Source organism: Arachis duranensis, chromosome 2 (genome assembly GCF_000817695.3).
Source record: "Arachis duranensis cultivar V14167 chromosome 2, aradu.V14167.gnm2.J7QH, whole genome shotgun sequence".
NCBI lineage: Eukaryota > Viridiplantae > Streptophyta > Magnoliopsida > Fabales > Fabaceae > Arachis > Arachis duranensis.
In genome coordinates, this window is record NC_029773.3 from 37934748 (window position 1) to 37952175 (window position 17428).

At 39.0% G+C, this 17428-nt stretch overlaps 1 non-coding gene across 1 annotated transcript; it reads right to left on the bottom strand.

Annotated features, from left to right (window-relative positions):
• Positions 1 to 5422: 5422 nt before the first annotated feature.
• Positions 5423 to 5530, bottom strand: LOC127745202 (small nucleolar RNA R71). The gene has a single exon (XR_008006399.1). It is a non-coding gene; the product is annotated as a small nucleolar RNA R71 (small nucleolar RNA).
• Positions 5531 to 17428: the final 11898 nt, after the last annotated feature.

The following is a 17428-nucleotide window of genomic DNA, read 5'->3' on the forward strand; positions in this document are numbered from 1 at the left end:
GCTTTTGTAAGCGCATCATTTGGAGCTCCACAGCTCGAGTTACACTTCTTGGAAGGTGAAGAGGTCAGCTGGCCTTATTACAGGTTGATACCATGTTCATCTTTGCACTTTCGGGACATATTTTCTCCCTCAAAATTAGTGTGCACCATGTAGTGCCATATATACTTGGAAAGCTCTAGAATCCTACTTTCCAATGCCACTAAAATCACCTCATTTAGAGCTTTGTGGCTCAAGTTATTTATGTTTGAAGAAGGCATGGTTAGGCTGCCAAGTGAGATTTTGCCCATGTTAGTGTCCACGTTAGTGGCACTAACGTGGCCACTAACATAGGACTTCTTTGCTTTGCTAAAGTTAGTGGTGTTAACATTGCCACTAACTTCACAGCCGCCTCCTTTCTCCACGTTAATGGTTCACGTTAGTGGCTTTAACGTGACCATTAACGTGGGTCTTCCATTGCTTTGCTAAAGTTAGTGGCGTTAACGTTGCCACTGACTTTCCATGCTCCCCTTCTTCAAAATTAATGCTATTAATGTTCCTACTAACATTCCAAACTTTCCTTCCTTCCACGTTAATGGCCACGTTAGTGGCACTAACGTAGTCACTAACGTGGCTCTTCTCTGCTTCTTTTGGTCTGAAATCAAGAAAACAAAGTGTATCAAAGTAACATACAAGATAAACTTCACTATACTAAGTGTGTTAATAATGCTCACAATCATAACTTCACTTAGTGTGATCTATTTTATCATATTTACCCTGTATATTAACTAAAATTCACCTATGCTTGAGATTTTGTTTCATGCAGAGATTTTTCATGCTTTTGCTCCTTTATCAACAGAAATTGTATGAAAACTGAATTAAAATCTACTGAAAAAGCATAGAAAAACAGGCCATGATGTCTTGGCATCACAACACCAATCTTAAATCTTGCTTGTCCCCAAGCAAGACAAGAACTATGCACAAAGAGATCTAATTTGTATGCTTATGCAAGGATTCCAGTGCTCATTAAACCTCACATTTTAGTCCTTAGTGGGTGAAGTGAATAAGTGACAGTAGGGTGAACTCTAATTTGTATGCTTGTGCAAGGATTTCAGTGCTCATTAGTCCTCGCATTTTAGAAGTCTTAGATCTTAGGACTTTCATTCAAAATATATTATGAAAGCCTCTTTATAGATTGTCAGCTTTGAAGAAGCCCTTATTTTCTAGCAATTTTCATTTCGTTTTGTATCTTGGCCTTGACTTTAGGTGTCATGTCTCAAAGCGGCTTTTTAAGATAAGCTTTCAATCAATACTCCCAAACCAGTTGGTCTAAGGTATTAGGTGTTGAAGCACCCCTTAGGATTTACTTGCTCAAGCCTCTCTCTTTGACACAAATCCACCACAAGCATTTAACTAGGACAATAACTCTTTGTGTTCTTGTTTCTTTCTTTTTCTTCCTAGTAATTGATGCTCAAAGCCTTGGGCTTGTTCTTTGTTATTCTTTTTCTTTTGATTTCTTTTGTTACTGCTTCTTAGATCAATAGATATTTGAGAAATTCTATAATACTTCTCTAAACTTCATTTCCTATCTATGAGCTCCCATCCAAGTTTTCACAAACATGCAACCTCAATACACAATTATACAGTTGATGAGCGGATAATTTATACGCTTTTTGGCATTATTTTTTGGTAGTTTTTAGTAGGATATAGCTACTTTTAAGGATGTTTTTAATAGTTTTTATGAAAAATTCACATTTCTGGACTGTACTATGAGTTTGTGTATTTTTCTGTGATTTCAGGTATTTTCTGGCTGAAATTGAGGGACCTGAGCAAAAATCTGATTCAGGCTGAAAAAGGACTGCGGATGCTGTTGGATTCTGACCTCCCTGCACTCAAAATGGATTTTCTGGAGCTACAAAACTCCAAATGGCGCGCTCTTAATGGCGTTGGAAAGTAAACATCCAGAGCTTTTCAGAAATATATAATAGTCTATACTTTGTTCGAGTTTAGATGACGCAAAGTGGCGTTCAACACCAGCTCCATGCTGCATTCTGGAGTAAAACGCCAGAAACACGTCACAAACCAGAGTTAAACGCCAAAAACACGTTACAACTTGGCGTTTAACCCCAAGAGAAGCCTCTGCATGTGTAAAGCTCAAGCTCAGCCCAAGCACACACCAAGTGGGCCCCAGAAGTGGATTTCTGCATCAATTACTTATTTCTGTAAACCCTAGTAACTAGTATAGTATAAATAGGACATTTTACTATTGTATTAGAAATCTTTGGTCTCAGTTTTAATCTATTGTTCATCTTAGGAGACTATTGATCAGCCTTTGGAGGCTGGCCATTCGGCCATGCTTGGACCTTGATCACTTATGTATTTTCAACGGTGGAGTTTCTACACACCATAGATTAAGGTGTGGAGCTCCGCTGTACCTCGAGAATTAATGCAAATACTATTATTTCTTCTATTCAATTCAAGCTTATTCTTATTCTAAGATATTACTCGTACTTCGACCTGATGGATGTGATGATCTGTGACACTCATCATCATCCGTCCTTATGAACGCGTGCCTAACAACCACTTCCGTTCTACAAGCGAAGCTAGAGTGAATATCTCTTGGATTCCTTAACCAGAATCTTCTTGGTATAAGCTAGAATTATTGGCGGCCATTCTTGAGAATCCGAAAAGTATAAACCTTGTCTGTGGTATTCCGAGTAGGATTTAGGGATTGAATGACTGTGACGAGCTTCAAACTCGCGATTGTTGGGCGTAGTGACAGACGCAAAAGAATCAATGGATTCTATTCCGACATGATCGAGAACCGACAGCTGATTAGCCGTGCTGTGACAGAGCATTTGGACCATTTTCATTGAGAGGATGGGAAGTAGCCATTGACAACGGTGATGCCCTACATACAGCTTGCCATGGAAAAGAGTATGAAGGATTGGAGGAAGGCAATAGGAAAGCAGAGATTCAGAAGGGACAAAGCATCTCCATACACTTATATGAAATTCTCACCAATGAATTACATAAGTATCTCTATCTCTACTTTATGCTTTATTTATTTTATATTCGAAAACCATTATAACCATTTGAATCCGCCTGACTGAGATTTACAAGATGACCATAGCTTGCTTCATACCAACATTCTCCGTGGGATCGACCCTTACTCACGTAAAGTATTACTTGGATGACCCAGTGCACTTGCTGGTTAGTTGTGCGAAGTTGTGACAAAGTGTGATTCACGTTTTAGAGCACCAAGCCCATTGGCGCCATTATTGATGATCACAATTTCGTGCACCAAGTTTTTGCACGAAATTGTGACAAAGTGTGATTCATCTTTTAGAACACCAAGCCCGTTGGCACCATTGTTGATGATCACAATTTCGTGCACCAAATTTTTGACGCCGTTGCCGGGGATTGTTTGGGTTTGGACAACTGACAGTTCATCTTGTTGCTCAGATTAGGTAATTTTCTTTTCAAAAAGTTTTCAAAAATCTTTCAAAAAAAATTTTTATTTTGTTTTCGTTTTTCCAAAAATTATTTTTGAAAAAACCAAAAAAATTAATAAAATCATAAAAGCCAAAAATATTTTTGTGTTTCTTGTTTGAGTCTTGAGTCAATTTTTAAGTTTGGTGTCAATTGCATGTTTTTAAAATTTATGCATTTTTTCGAAAATTCATGCATGCGTTCTTCATGATCTTCAAGTTGTTCTTGATAAGTCTTCTTGTTTAATCTTCATATTTTCTTGTTTTGTGTCTTTTGTTGTCTTTCATATGCATTTTTGCATTCATAGTGTCTAAGCATGAAAAAACTCTAAGTTTGGTGTCTTGCATGTTTTTCCTTTCTTGAAAATTTTTCAAAAATAAGTCGATATTCATCTTGATCTTCAAAGTGTTCTTGGTATTCATCTTGACATTCATAGTGTTCTTGCATGCATCATGTGTTTTGATCCAAAATTTTTATATTTTGGGTCATATTTGTGTTTTTCTCTCTCCTCATTAAAAATTCAAAAATAAAAAATATATTTTCCTTCTTTTACTCATAAATTTCGAAATCTTCGGGTTGACTTAGTCAAATATTTTTAAAATAAGTTGTTTCTTGTTAGTCAAGTCAAGATTTCAATTTTAAAAATCCTATCTTTTCAAAATCTTTTTCAAAAATCAAATCTTTTTCATTTTTCTTATTATTTTTCGAAAATTTAAAAAAAATGATTTTCAAAATATTTTTCTTATCTTTATATCATAATTTTCGAAAACTTTACTAACAATTAATGTGATTGATTAAAAAATTTCAAGTTTGTTACTTTCTTGTTAAGAAAGGTTCAATCTTTAAGTTCTAGAATCATATCTTTTAGTTTTTTTTAGTCAAGTAATCAATTTTAAAAATCAAATCTTTTTAAAAATATCTTTTCAATCATATCTTTTCAAAAATTTGATTTCAAAATATCTTTTCTAACTTCTTATCTTTTCAAAATTGATTTTCGAATCTTTTTCAACTAACTAATTGACTTTTTATTTGTTTCTTATCTTTTTCAAAACTACCTAACTACTTTTTTCTCTCTAATTTTCGAAAATAACTTCCCTCTTTTTCAAAATTCTTTTAATCAACTAATTGTTTCAAATTTTAATTTTATTTCTTTTCTTAATTTTTGAAAATCACTAAATTTTTTTCAAAAACAATTTTTGAAAACTTCTCTCTCTCTTCTTCTTCTATTTATTTATTTATTCATTTACTAAGACTTCTCTTCATCTCAAAATTTGAACCCTCTCTTCCCCTCTATGTTCGAATTTTTCTCTTCTCCTTCTTCTATTCTCTTATTCTTATACTCACATAAAGGAATCTCTCTACTGTGGTAAAGAGGATCCCTATTATTATTTTCTGTTCCCTTCTTTTTCATATGAGCATGAGCAGGGACAAGAACATTCTTGTTGAAGCAGATCCGGAACCTGAAAGGACTCTGAAGAAGAAACTAAGAGAGGCTAAAATACAACAATCTAGAGACAACCTTGCAGAAATTTTCGAAAAAGAAGAGGAGATGGCAGCCGAAAATAATGACAACAACAATAATGCAAGGAGGATGCTTGGTGATTATACTACACCTACTTCCATTTTTTATGGAAGAAACATCTCAATCCCTGCCACTGGAGCAAACAATTTTGAGCTGAAGCCTCAACTAGTTGCTCTGATGCAACAGAACTGCAAGTTTCATGGACTTTCATCAGAAGATCCCTATCAGTTTTTAAATGAGTTCTTACAGATCTGTGAGACTGTTAAGACTAATGGAGTAGATCCTGAAGTCTATAGGCTCATGCTTTTCCGTTTTGCTGTAAGAGACAGAGCTAGAACATGGTTGGACTCACAACCTAAAGATAGCCTGGACTCCTGGGATAAGATGGTCACGGCCTTCTTGGCCAAGTTCTTTCCTCCTCAAAAGCTGAGCAAGCTTAGAGTGGATGTTCAGACCTTCAAGCAAAAAGATGGTGAATCCTTCTATGAAGCTTGGGAAAGATACAAACAGTTGACCAAAAAGTGTCCTGCTGACATGCTTTCAGAGTGGACCATTTTGGATATATTCTATTATGGTCTATCTGAGTTCTCTAAAATGTCACTGGACCATTCTGCAGGTGAACCCATTCACCTAAAGAAAATGCCTGCAGAAGCTCAGGAACTCATTGACATGGTTGCAAATAACCAATTCATGTACACCTTTGAGAGGAATCCTGTGAGTAATGGGACGCCTTAGAAGAGGGGAGTTCTTGAAATTTATGCTCTGAATGCCATATTGGCTCAGAAGAAAATGTTGACTCAGCAATTCAACATGATTTTTTAGAATCTGAATGGATGGCAAAATGCATCCAACAGTACTAAAGAGGCATCTCCTGAAGAAGAAGCTTATGATCCTGAGAACCCTGCAATGGCAGAGGTGAATTACATGAGTGAACCCTATGGGAACACCTATAATTCCTCATGGAGAAATTATCCAAATTTCTCATGGAAGGATCAACAAAAGCCTCAATAAGGCTTTAATAATGGTGGAAGAAATAGGCTCAGCAATAGCAAGCCTTTTCCACCATATTCTCAGCAACAGACAGAGAATTCTGAGCAGAGTTCCTCTAGCTTAGCAAACATAGTCTCTGATCTGTCTAAGGCCACTTTAAGTTTCATGAGTGAAACAAGGTCCTCCATTAGAAAGTCACTGAAACTCCTCATAGTACTCTCCCAAGCAATAGTGAAGAGAATCCAAAAAAAGAGTGCAAGGCCATTGATATAATCAAAATGGACGAACATAGAGAGGAAGGGGAGGACGTGAATCCTAATGAGGAAGACCTCATGGGATGTCTCCCAGACAAGAAGGAGTTCCCTATTGAGGACCTAAAGGAATCTGAGGCTCATATAGAGACCATAGAGATTCCATTAAATCTCCTTCTACCATCCATGAGCTCTGAGAACTATTCTTCCTCTGAAGAGGATGAAGATGTAACTAAAGAGCAAGTTGCTCAATATCTAGGAGCCATCATGAAGATGAATGCCAAGTTGTTTGGTAATGAGACTTGGGAAGATGAATCTACCTTGCTCATTAGTGAACTAGATACATGGGTTCAGCAAACTCTACCTCAAAAGAAACAAGATCCTGGTGAATTCTTAATATCCTGTACCATAGGCACCATGACCTTTGAAAAGGCTCTTTGTGACCTGGGGTCAGGTATAAATCTTATGCCACTCTCTGTAATGGAGAAATTGGGGATCTTTGAGGTACAGATTGCCACATTCTCATTAGAGATGGCAGACAAGTCAATAAGACAAGCTTATGGATTGGTAGAGGATGTGTTAGTGAAGGTTAAAGGCCTTTACATCCCTGCTGATTTCATAATCTTAGACACTAGGAAGGAGGAGGATAAGTGCATCATCCTTGGAAGACTCTTCCTAGCCACAGCAGGAGCTGTGATTACTGTTGATAGAGGAGAGCTAGTCCTTTAATTGAATGGGGACTACCTTGTGTTTAAAGCTCAAGGATATTCCTCTGCAACCATGGAGAGGAAGCATGAAAAGCTTCTCTCAATACAGAGTCAAACAAAGTCCCCACAATTAAACTCTAAGTTTGGTGTTGGGAGGCCACAACCAAACTCTAAGTTTGATGTTGAGAAGCCCCCATATTCAAACTCTAAGTTTGGTGTTGGGAAGCACTCATCATGCTCTGAACATCTGTGAGGCTCCATGAGAGCCCACTGTCAAGCTATTGACATTAAAGAAGCGCTTATTGGGAGGTAACCCAATTTTTATTTATCTATATTTCTATTATTCTTTTATGTTTTAATTAGGTTCATAATCATGTGGAGTCTCAAAACAACTACTAAAATTAAAAATAGCAGAAGAAACAGCACACCCTGGAGGAAGAGTCTACTGGCATTAGATCGCCAGTAAGGAGCATCTGGCTGGCATTTAATGCCAGAACAGAGCATGAATCTAGCGTTGAACACCAGAAACAAGCAGTAATCTGGCGTTTAAATGCCAGGATTGCACCCTGAGGAAAGCTGGTGTTTAACGCCAGCAACAAGCATCAGGTTGGCATTAAACGCCAGAAACATGCTACATTTGGGTGTTTAACGCCAGAAACAAGCTTCAGCCTGGCATTAAATGCCAGGATTGCAGGCAGAGGGCGTTTTACACACCTATTTGGTGCAGGAATGATAAATCCTTGATACTTCAGGATCTGTGGACCCCACAGGATCACCTCAGGATCTTTGGACCCTACAGGATCCCCACCTACCTCAACTCACCTCTCTCTTCTTCACACAATCCAATAACACTCTTCCCCAAACACCCTTCACCAATCACCTCAATCTATCTTCCCCATCACCTCTTCACCACTCACATCCACCCACTCTTCCCCATAAATCCCACCTACCTTCAAATTTAAAATCTCTTTTCCACCCAAACCCACCCTAAATGACCGAACCCCATCCCTCTCCCTCCACTATATAAACCCCTCCATCTTTCTTTATTTTCACACAACAATACACTCTCTTCTCCCCCTTGGCTGAATATACACCTCTCTCCCTCTCCTCCATATCTTCTTCTTCTTCTATTCTTTCATCTCTTGCTCAAGGGCGAGCAATATTCTAAGTTTGGTTTGGTAAAAGCATAACTTTTTATTTTTTCATAACCATTTATGGCACCTAAGACCAGAGAAACCTCTAGAAAGAGGAAGGAAAGACAAAAGTTTCCACATCCGAGTCATGGGAGATAGAGATTCATCTTAAAGGTCTATCAAGACCACTTCTATGAAGTTGTGGCCAAGAAGAAGGTGATTCCTGAGGTCCCTTTCATGCTCAAGAAAAATGAGTATCCGGAGATCCGACATGAGATTCAAAGAAGAGGTTGGGAAGTTCTGACCAATCCCATTCAACAAGTTAGAATCTTAATGGTTCAAGAGTTCTATGCCAATGCATGGATCACTAGGAACCATGATCAAAGTATGAACCCGAATCCAAAGAATTATCTCACAATGGTTCGGGAGAAATGCTTAGATTTCAGTCCAGAAAATGTAAAGTTGGCGTTCAACTTGCCTATGATGCAAGAAGATGCACGCCCCTACACTAGAAGGGTCAACTTTGATCAAAGGTTGGACCAAGTCCTCATGGACATATGTGTGGAAGGAGCTCAATAGAAAATAGACTCAAAAGGCAAGCCGGTTCAATTGAGAAGACTGGACCTTAAGCTTGTGGCTAGAGGATGGTTGGAGTTCATCCAACGCTCCATCATCCCCACTAGCAACTGATCCAAAGTAACTGTGGATCGGGCCATCATGATCCATAGCATCATGATTGGAGAGGAAGTAGAAGTTCATGAAGTCATCTCTCTTGAATTCTACAAAGTAGCCGAAAAGCCCTTTACCTTGGCAAGGCTAGCTTTTCCTCATCTCATTTGTCATCTATGCTACTTAGCTGGAGTTGTCATAGAAGGAGACATCCTGATTGAAGAGGACAAGTCCATCACTAAGAAGAGGATGGAGCAAACAAGAGAGCCCATTCATGGATCTCAAGAGACGCATGAAGAAGCTCATCATCAAGAAATTCCTGAGATGCCTCAAGGGATGCATTTTCCTCCAAACAACTATTGGGAACAACTCAACACTTCTCTAGAAGACTTGACTTACAACGTGGACCAACTAAGGGTGGAACACCAAGAGCACTCCTTCATTCTCAATGAGATTAGAGAAGATCAAATAGCTATGAGGGAGGAGCAACAAAGGCAAGGAAGAGACATAGAGGAGCTCAAGGACATCATTGGTCCTTCAAGAAGAAGACGCCACCATCACTAAGGTGGACTCATTCCTTAACTTCCTTGTTCTTATCTCTCTGTTTTTCGATTTTATGCTTTGTGTTTGTCTATGTTTGTGTCTTTCCTACATGATCATTAGTATTTAGTAACTATGTCTTAAGGCTATGAATAATTTCATGAATCATTCACCTATCTTAAATGAAAAATATTTTTAATAAAAAAGAACAAGAAGTACATAAGTTTCGAATTCATCCTTGAAATTAGTTTAATTATATTGATGTGGTGACAATACTTTTTATTTTCTGAATGAATGCTTGAAAAGTGCATATTTTTGATCTTGTTGTTTATAAAAGTTAAAATTGTTGGCTCTTGAAAGAATGATAAAAAAGAAAAATGTTATTGATGATCTAAAAAATCATAAAATTGATTCTTGAAGCAAGAAAAAGCAGTGAAGAACAAAGCTTGTGAAAGAAAAAAAAATGGCGAAAAGAAAGAAAAAGAGAAAGAAAAAGCAAGCAGAAAAAGCCAATAGCTCTTTAAACAAAGAGGCAAAAGCAAAAAGCCAATAGCCCTTAAAACTAAAAGGTAAGGGTAAAAAGGATCCAAGGCTTTGAGCATCAGCGGATAGGAGGGCCCAAGGAAATAAAATCCAGGCCTAAGCGGCTAAATTAAGCTGTCTCTAACCATGTGCTTGTGGCATGCAGATCCAAGTGAAAAGCTTGAGACTGAGTAGTTAAAGTCATGATCCAAAGCAAAAGAGTGTGCTTAAGAGCTATGGACACCTCTAACTGGGGACTTTAGCAAAGCTGTGTCACAATCTGAAAAGGTTCACCCAGTCATTTGTCTGTGCCATTATGTATCCGGTGGTAATACCGGAAAACAAAGTGCTTAGGGCCACGGCCAAGACTCATAAAAGTAGCTGTGTTCAAGAATCAACATACTTAACTAGGAGAATCAATAACACTATCTGAAATTCTAAGTTCCTATAGATACTAATCATTCTAAACTTCAAAGGATAAAGTGAGATGCCAAAATTGTTCAGAAGCAAAAAGCTACAAGTCCCGCTTATCTAATTAGAACAAATATTCATTGATATTTTGGGATTTATAGTATATTCTCTTCTTTTTATCCTATTTAATTTTCAATTGCTTGGGGACAAGCAACAATTTAAGTTTGGTGTTGTGATGAGCGGATAATTTATACGCTTTTTGGCATTGTTTTTAGGTAGTTTTTAGTAGGATCTAGCTACTTTTAGGGATGTTTTTATTAGTTTTTATGCAAAATTCACATTTCTGGACTTTACTATGAGTTTGTGTGTTTTTCAATGATTTCAGGTATTTTCTGGCTGAAATTGAGGGACCTGAGAAAAATTCTGATTCAGGCTGAAAAATGACTACTGATGCTGTTGGATTCTGACCTCCCTGAACTCTAAATGAATTTTCTAGAGCTACAGAACTCCAAATGGCGCGCTCTCAATGGTGTTGGAAAGTAGACATCCAGAACTTTCCAGCAATATATAATAGTTCATACTTTGTTCGAGTTTAAATGACACAAACTGGCATTCAACGCCAGTCCCATGCTGCATTCTGGAGTAAAACGCTAGAAACACGTCACAAACCAGAGTTAAACGCCAAAAACATGTTACAACTTGGCGTTTAACCCCAAGAGAAGCCTCTGCATGTGTAAAGCTCAAGCTCAGTCCAAGCACACACAAAGTGGGCCCCGAAAGTGGATTTCTGCATCAATTACTTATTTTTGTAAACCCTAGTAACTAGTTTAGTATAAATAGGAGATTTTACTATTGTATTAGACATCTTTGGTCTCAGTTTTAATCTATTGTTCATCTTAGGGGACTATTGATCAGACTTTGGAGGCTGGCCATTCAGCCATGCCTGGACCTTGATCACTAATGTATTTTCAACGGTGGAGTTTCTACACACCATAGATTAAGGTGTGGAGCTCCGCTGTACCTCAAGAATTAATGCAATTACTATTATTCTTCTATTCAATTCAAGCTTATTCTTATTCTAAGATATTACTCGTACTTTAACCTGATGGATGTGATGATCTGTGACACTCATCATCATCCGTCTTTATGAACACGTGCCTGACAACCACTTTCGTTCTACAAGCGAAAGCTAGAGTGAATATCTCTTGGATTCCTTAACCAAAATCTTCGTGGTATAAGCTAGAATTATTGGCGGCCATTCTTGAGAATCTGGAAAGTCTAAACCTTGTCTGTGGTATTCCGAGTAGGAGTCAGGGATTGAATGACTGTGACGAGCTTCACACTCGCGATTGTTGGGCGTAGTGACAGACGCAAAAGAATCAATGGATTCTATTCTGACATGATCGAGACAGCTGATTAGCCGTGCTGTGACAGAGCATTTGGACCATTTTCACTGAGAGGATGGGAAGTAGCCATTGACAATTGTGACGCCCTACATACAGCTTTCCATGGAAAGGAGTATGAAAGATTGGAGGAAGGCAGTAGGAAAGCAGAGATTCAGAAGGGACAAAGCATCTCCATACACTTATCTGAAATTGTCACCAATGAATTACATAAGTATCTCTATCTCTACTTTATGCTTTATTTATTTTATATTCAAAAACCATTATAACCATTTGAATCCGCCTGACTGAGATTTACAAGATGACCATAGCTTCCTTCATACCAACAATCTCTGTGGGATCGACCCTTACTCACATAAGGTATTACTTGGACGACCCAGTGCACTTGCTGGTTAGTTGTGCGAAGTTGTGACAAAGTGTGATTCACGTTTTAGAGCACCAAACCCATTTGTGCCATTGTTGATGATCACAATTTCGTGCACCAACAGTCAGAACCTCCACTCCTCTTAATCTTTTGCTTGCCCCAAGATTTATAAAATTCTTCAACATTTTCCTTTCAAAAGAATGATTTCTTTGTTGCATTCTTAGAAATATTGGGTGCAAGTAAAATTCAAGATGGTAATCATGATATCATAGCAACATGTTACAAATCAAATATCGAACTATGCTTATTCATACGGAGCAAGCACACATACATTCACAAAAAATAGAAGACAATCATGCAATTGAACGTACTAGAAATAAGTAAGAGGAAAAAGGAACTTTACCACCTTGTAGTTCATCTTCATTATTGTTGCCCTTTTTCTCCTACTTTTCTCCCTTCGCACACCAATTTAGACTGATTGCTTGTCTTCAAGCAGCAAATAAAACAGTGGTGATGGGGTCTATGCTGGTGATGCACGGAAACTTGTCTCTCAACAAATTTCCCTTCGGCAAGTATACCGAATTGTCGTCAAGTAAAAACTCACAATAGAGTGAGGTCGAATCCACAGGGATTAACGGATTAAGCAATCAATGGTTAATTAATTATCCTAATTAGACGAATCATATTGGAGTGATAAGTAACAAGGAAATGTAAATGGCATAAAAGTAAAGAAAGCAATAAAGTGCAGAAAAGTAAAATGGCAAGAAAAGTAAATGTAAGAACTAAAAATAAAATGAACATTCGGATCAAGAGATATTGCAATCCTCCGGATCAAGTTCATTCTAATCTCTTCCTCAATCAATGCATTCATTGATCTCCTTGGCAATCTTAAGTGATTGGACCCCAATTTCTTGGCAATCCAATCTCTCTAAGCTTGAATAATTTCCCAATTCCTTGATTTAATTGCTCATGGAAAGAGATGAAGTTTGGTCACTGATTATACCACACACATTCATAGGTCAAGGTATTGGTAAGATTAAATGTCACAATATCCATCCAACCCCCAACCTAATCCAATATGAGAGAGCATTTCTAGCATGATCTCCTCATACCTCTTCCAAGGTTCCGAGGAGATCCAATTATGGAGAGCTTCTCTTCCAAGATAGCTAACCAATTGGATGAAGATCGAAAGCTCTCTAGTAAAGTCAAGAGAAAAGAAAGAAGAAGAAGAATAAGAACCACAATTGATCCATTGAATCACAATAGAGCTCTCTAACCCAATGAAAAGAGTTAGTTGATCATTGCTCTACCAAAATAGAAAAGAAAGAAAGTGCAGAAAAGTAAAGATAAAGATTAAAACTAACATTGAAACTTCCAAATTCATAAATGAAAAGTACAAAGAAAAGAAACTACTCTTAAGGAAGAAAAGAAGAGAAAAGGAAGAAGAGTGGTTGAGGGAAGGGGTCCGAAGATCCACTCCCCTTGGAGTGTGCCAATTCACAGAAGTTCAAATCGGTCTTCACACTCTCCCCCTTCCATCAATTCTCTGTTCCAGAATGAATTGAATGTAAAGACTAAGGCCTTTATATAGGCTCTCCTAAATTACAAAAATGAAATTAAAATCAAATTACAAATAAATGAAAATTCCTATTCTAGATGCTTCTTGTGGCCTTGATTGGTTGACAATTGTGGGCTTGCTTGCTTGAGCTTTGAAGTAGACTTGAGAGAGAAGTGAATCAAGTTGAGGTCCAGGTGCTTAGCGTTAGTGCTGCCGTTAGCCACACTAACGCTACAAGTGTGGCGTTAGTGCTGAAGTTATTGTGGCTAACGTCACACTTGCTACCCAGTTGGTGTTTTTGGGGCTTAAAAGATGGCTCTTATTTGTGCTCTAATTTTATGCGCACTATAAAGTATTATATATCTTTGGAAAGCTCTAAATATCTACTTTCTAACGCAACTAGAATCACCTCAATTGGACTTCTATAACTCAAGTTAGGCTCCTTTGAAGTGGACAAGGTCGCTGGCATAGTCGCAAGCGTTACTGGAAAAAGTGAGTCACAATAACGTTAGCGATAAGGGGCTTAATATTGCCATGTTCTGGAGCTCAAACTTAATGTCCACTCCATACTATTATATATTGTTTGAAAGCCCTGTATGTCTACTTTCCAAAGCCTTGAGAAGTGCATCATTTGGAGCTCTACAGCTCGAGTTACATTTCTTGGAAGGTGAAGAGGTTAGATGGCCTTACTACAGGTTGATACCATGTTCATCTTTGCACTTTCGGGGCAGGTTTTCTCCCTTAAATTTAGTGTCCACCATGTAGTTCCAAATATGCTTGGAAATCTCTGGAATCCTACTTTCCAATGCCACTGGAATCACCTCATTTGAAGCTTTGTGGCTCAAGTTATTCTTGTTTGAAAAAGGCATGGTCAGGCTGCCAGGTGAGATTATTGCCCACGTTAGTGTAACTAACGTGGCCATTAATGTGGGTCTTCCTTTGCTTCGCAAATATTAGTGGCACTCACTTTTTCCACTAACGTTGGTGTTTCCCTTTCCTTCCACGTTAGTTCCCACGTTAATGTAACTAACGTGGAAGCTAACATGGGTCTTCCTTTGCTTCGCTAGCATTATTGGCACTAACTTTTGCCAATAACGCTGCTCCTTCTTCAAAGATGATGCCGTTAACGTTCCCACTAACGTTCCAAACTTTCCTTCCTTCCACGTTAGTACCCACATTAGTAGCACTAACGTAGTGTATCAAAGTAACATACAAGATAAACTTCATTTTAATCAGTGTGCTAATAATGCCCAAAATCAAAACTTCATTTAGTGTGATCTACTTTATCATATTTATCTTGTATATTAGCTAAAATTCACCTATGCTTGAGATTTTGTTTCATACAGAGATTTTTCATGCTATTACTCATATATTGGCAAAATTTGTATGAAAACTAAACAAAAATCTACTGAAATAACTACTAAAAATAGGCAATGATGCATGCGCATCACAACACCAAACTTAAATCTTGCTTGTCCCCAAGCAAGGAAAGTGTTCATACCCTGACCGGACTCCTCCAACTCGGCAAAATCCATGAAAAGGTCCGACCTCGTCCCAAGGCCCACGCCTGAGGTCGGACCTCGGACAATAAAGCTAAGAAGGCCCATCAAAAGGAACGCAGCCCAAAACCTAAAGGCCGAAAAGGCCTAGGAAAGGCGGTTCCACAAAGATAGAGATAAAACTCCCAAAAGATAAGATAAGATAAGAATATCTTATCCAAGGAGGATCACGGCCAACTACTATAAATACACTGGAGCACCCAGGTATGACATATATTCCACATTCTACACATATCTGCTTGAACCCATGCTAACTTAAGCATCGGAGTGTCATTGCAGGTACAACCACCAACCACTCCACATATCAAGCTCGGGTCCCTGACCCCCACCTCGGGCCTCTCCAAGACGACCGAGCTACACGTTTCAGGTAACCCTCGGAACAGGTGCAAAGTGAAGAAACTCAAGAGGAGCAACAGCAAGAGCAAGTCCAGTACATGCACAACCAAAATCCTGAAACAAATGAAGTCTATGGTGATACTTACAATCCATCTTGGAAGAACCATCCTAACCTCATATGGGAGACAACCATAATCAAAACCAACAACCATGGCAAAGAAACTCAAGTAAGAACAATTGGAAAAGCACAAACCACAACCCCCAGCCAAATACTAACCAAAATACATACAGAAAACCACAAAATAATTACCCCAACTCTAACCATTATCCACCCAATAACCACCCAACAAATCAAAACACTTATCATCATCCATCAATGCCCCAAAACCAACCAATTTCACAAGAATCTCAGAGGATCACTAATCTAGAGCTGTTCATGGAAAAAATGATGAAGAACCAAGAATTGACAACAAAGAACCAAGAAGCTTCCATGAAGAACTTAGAAAGGTAAATTGGGCAAATCTCCAAACAGATTTCTGTTGAAAAACCATCAAGCTCACTACCAAGTGACACCATTATCAAACAAGGTAACCAAGAAACTCTCCGGGAATACATGGAGCGATTCAACAAAGCCTGCCTGGACATACAACACTTGTCCACTGAAGCAGCCATCATGGGACTATCAAACGGCCTAAGAGAGGGACCGTTTAGCCAGTCCCTATCCAAACGATACCCGACCTCCCTATACGAGGTGCAGGAGCGGGCGGAAAAATATATCAACATGGAGGAAACCTCCCAGCTAAGAGACTCTTCTAGGAAGGAATCAACCTACCCACTCCGAGATCGAGATCGGGAACAAAGGAAGAAAGAAGAAACCAACTCGGACAAGCCACGGAAGTACCACAGTTACACCCCACTCCGAATCTCCTTGGTAGACATCTACAGAGAAGTATGCCACACCGAAAAGATCCCACCACCTCGACCGCTAAAACACAAGAGAGCGGGGAGAAATCGGTCCGAATACTGTGAATATCACAAGCTCTACGGTCATTCTACTAACGACTGCTACGACCTAAAAAATGTTATAGAAAAGCTAGCCAGAGAAGGGAAACTCGACAGATACATAGCAGAGAAAGGAGAAGAGACCAGGAAGAGAAGGTGGGGAGATAACGAAGATCGGGCCGAACAAATCCCGCGAACCCCTGAAAGGCACGTTCACATGATAAATGGAGGTTTTGCAGGCGGAGGAACATCCAAATCCTCGCGAAAAAGACACCTCAAAGAAGTCTACCACGTCCGAGAAGACAATCCCCTGCCCGAACTACCTACTATCTCGTTTACCCGAGAAGATGCTCAAAGGATAATACCCGGGCACGACGATCCAATGGTAATCACCATTATCCTGGCAAACGCCAACTTACATCGAACCCTGATTGACCAGGGAAGCTCTGCAGATATCCTGTTCAAAACGGCCTTCGACAAACTCGGACTTGAAGAAAAAGAACTAAAGGCCTATCCCACCGACCTGTTTGGGCTAGGAGATACCCCGATCCATCCCTTGGGATACATCTCGCTACACACTACCTTCGAAAAAGGCGAGCAATCTAAAACATTAAGCATCGACTACATTATAGTCGACGTCACTTCAGCATACAATGCCCTCATTGGGCGACCAACACTAAACAGACTGGCAGCTATAGTCTCGACCCCACACCTCTGTATGAAGTTCCCTACCGCAAAAGGAATCGCTACCCTGAAAGGCGACCAAAAACTGGCACGGCGATGCTACAACGAAAGCCTGAGCTTAAAAGGAAAAGAGATCAACACAATAGAACTCGGGCGAGTTCAAGCCCGAGAAGACCTTCGGCCACAACCAGAGGGAGAAACCGAAAGAGTCCAGATCAGGAACACATCTGAAAAAGTAACAAACATAGGAGCAAACCTCGAAGCGGGCCTAAAAGAGGAACTCATAACCCTCTTAAAAGAAAATTCCGA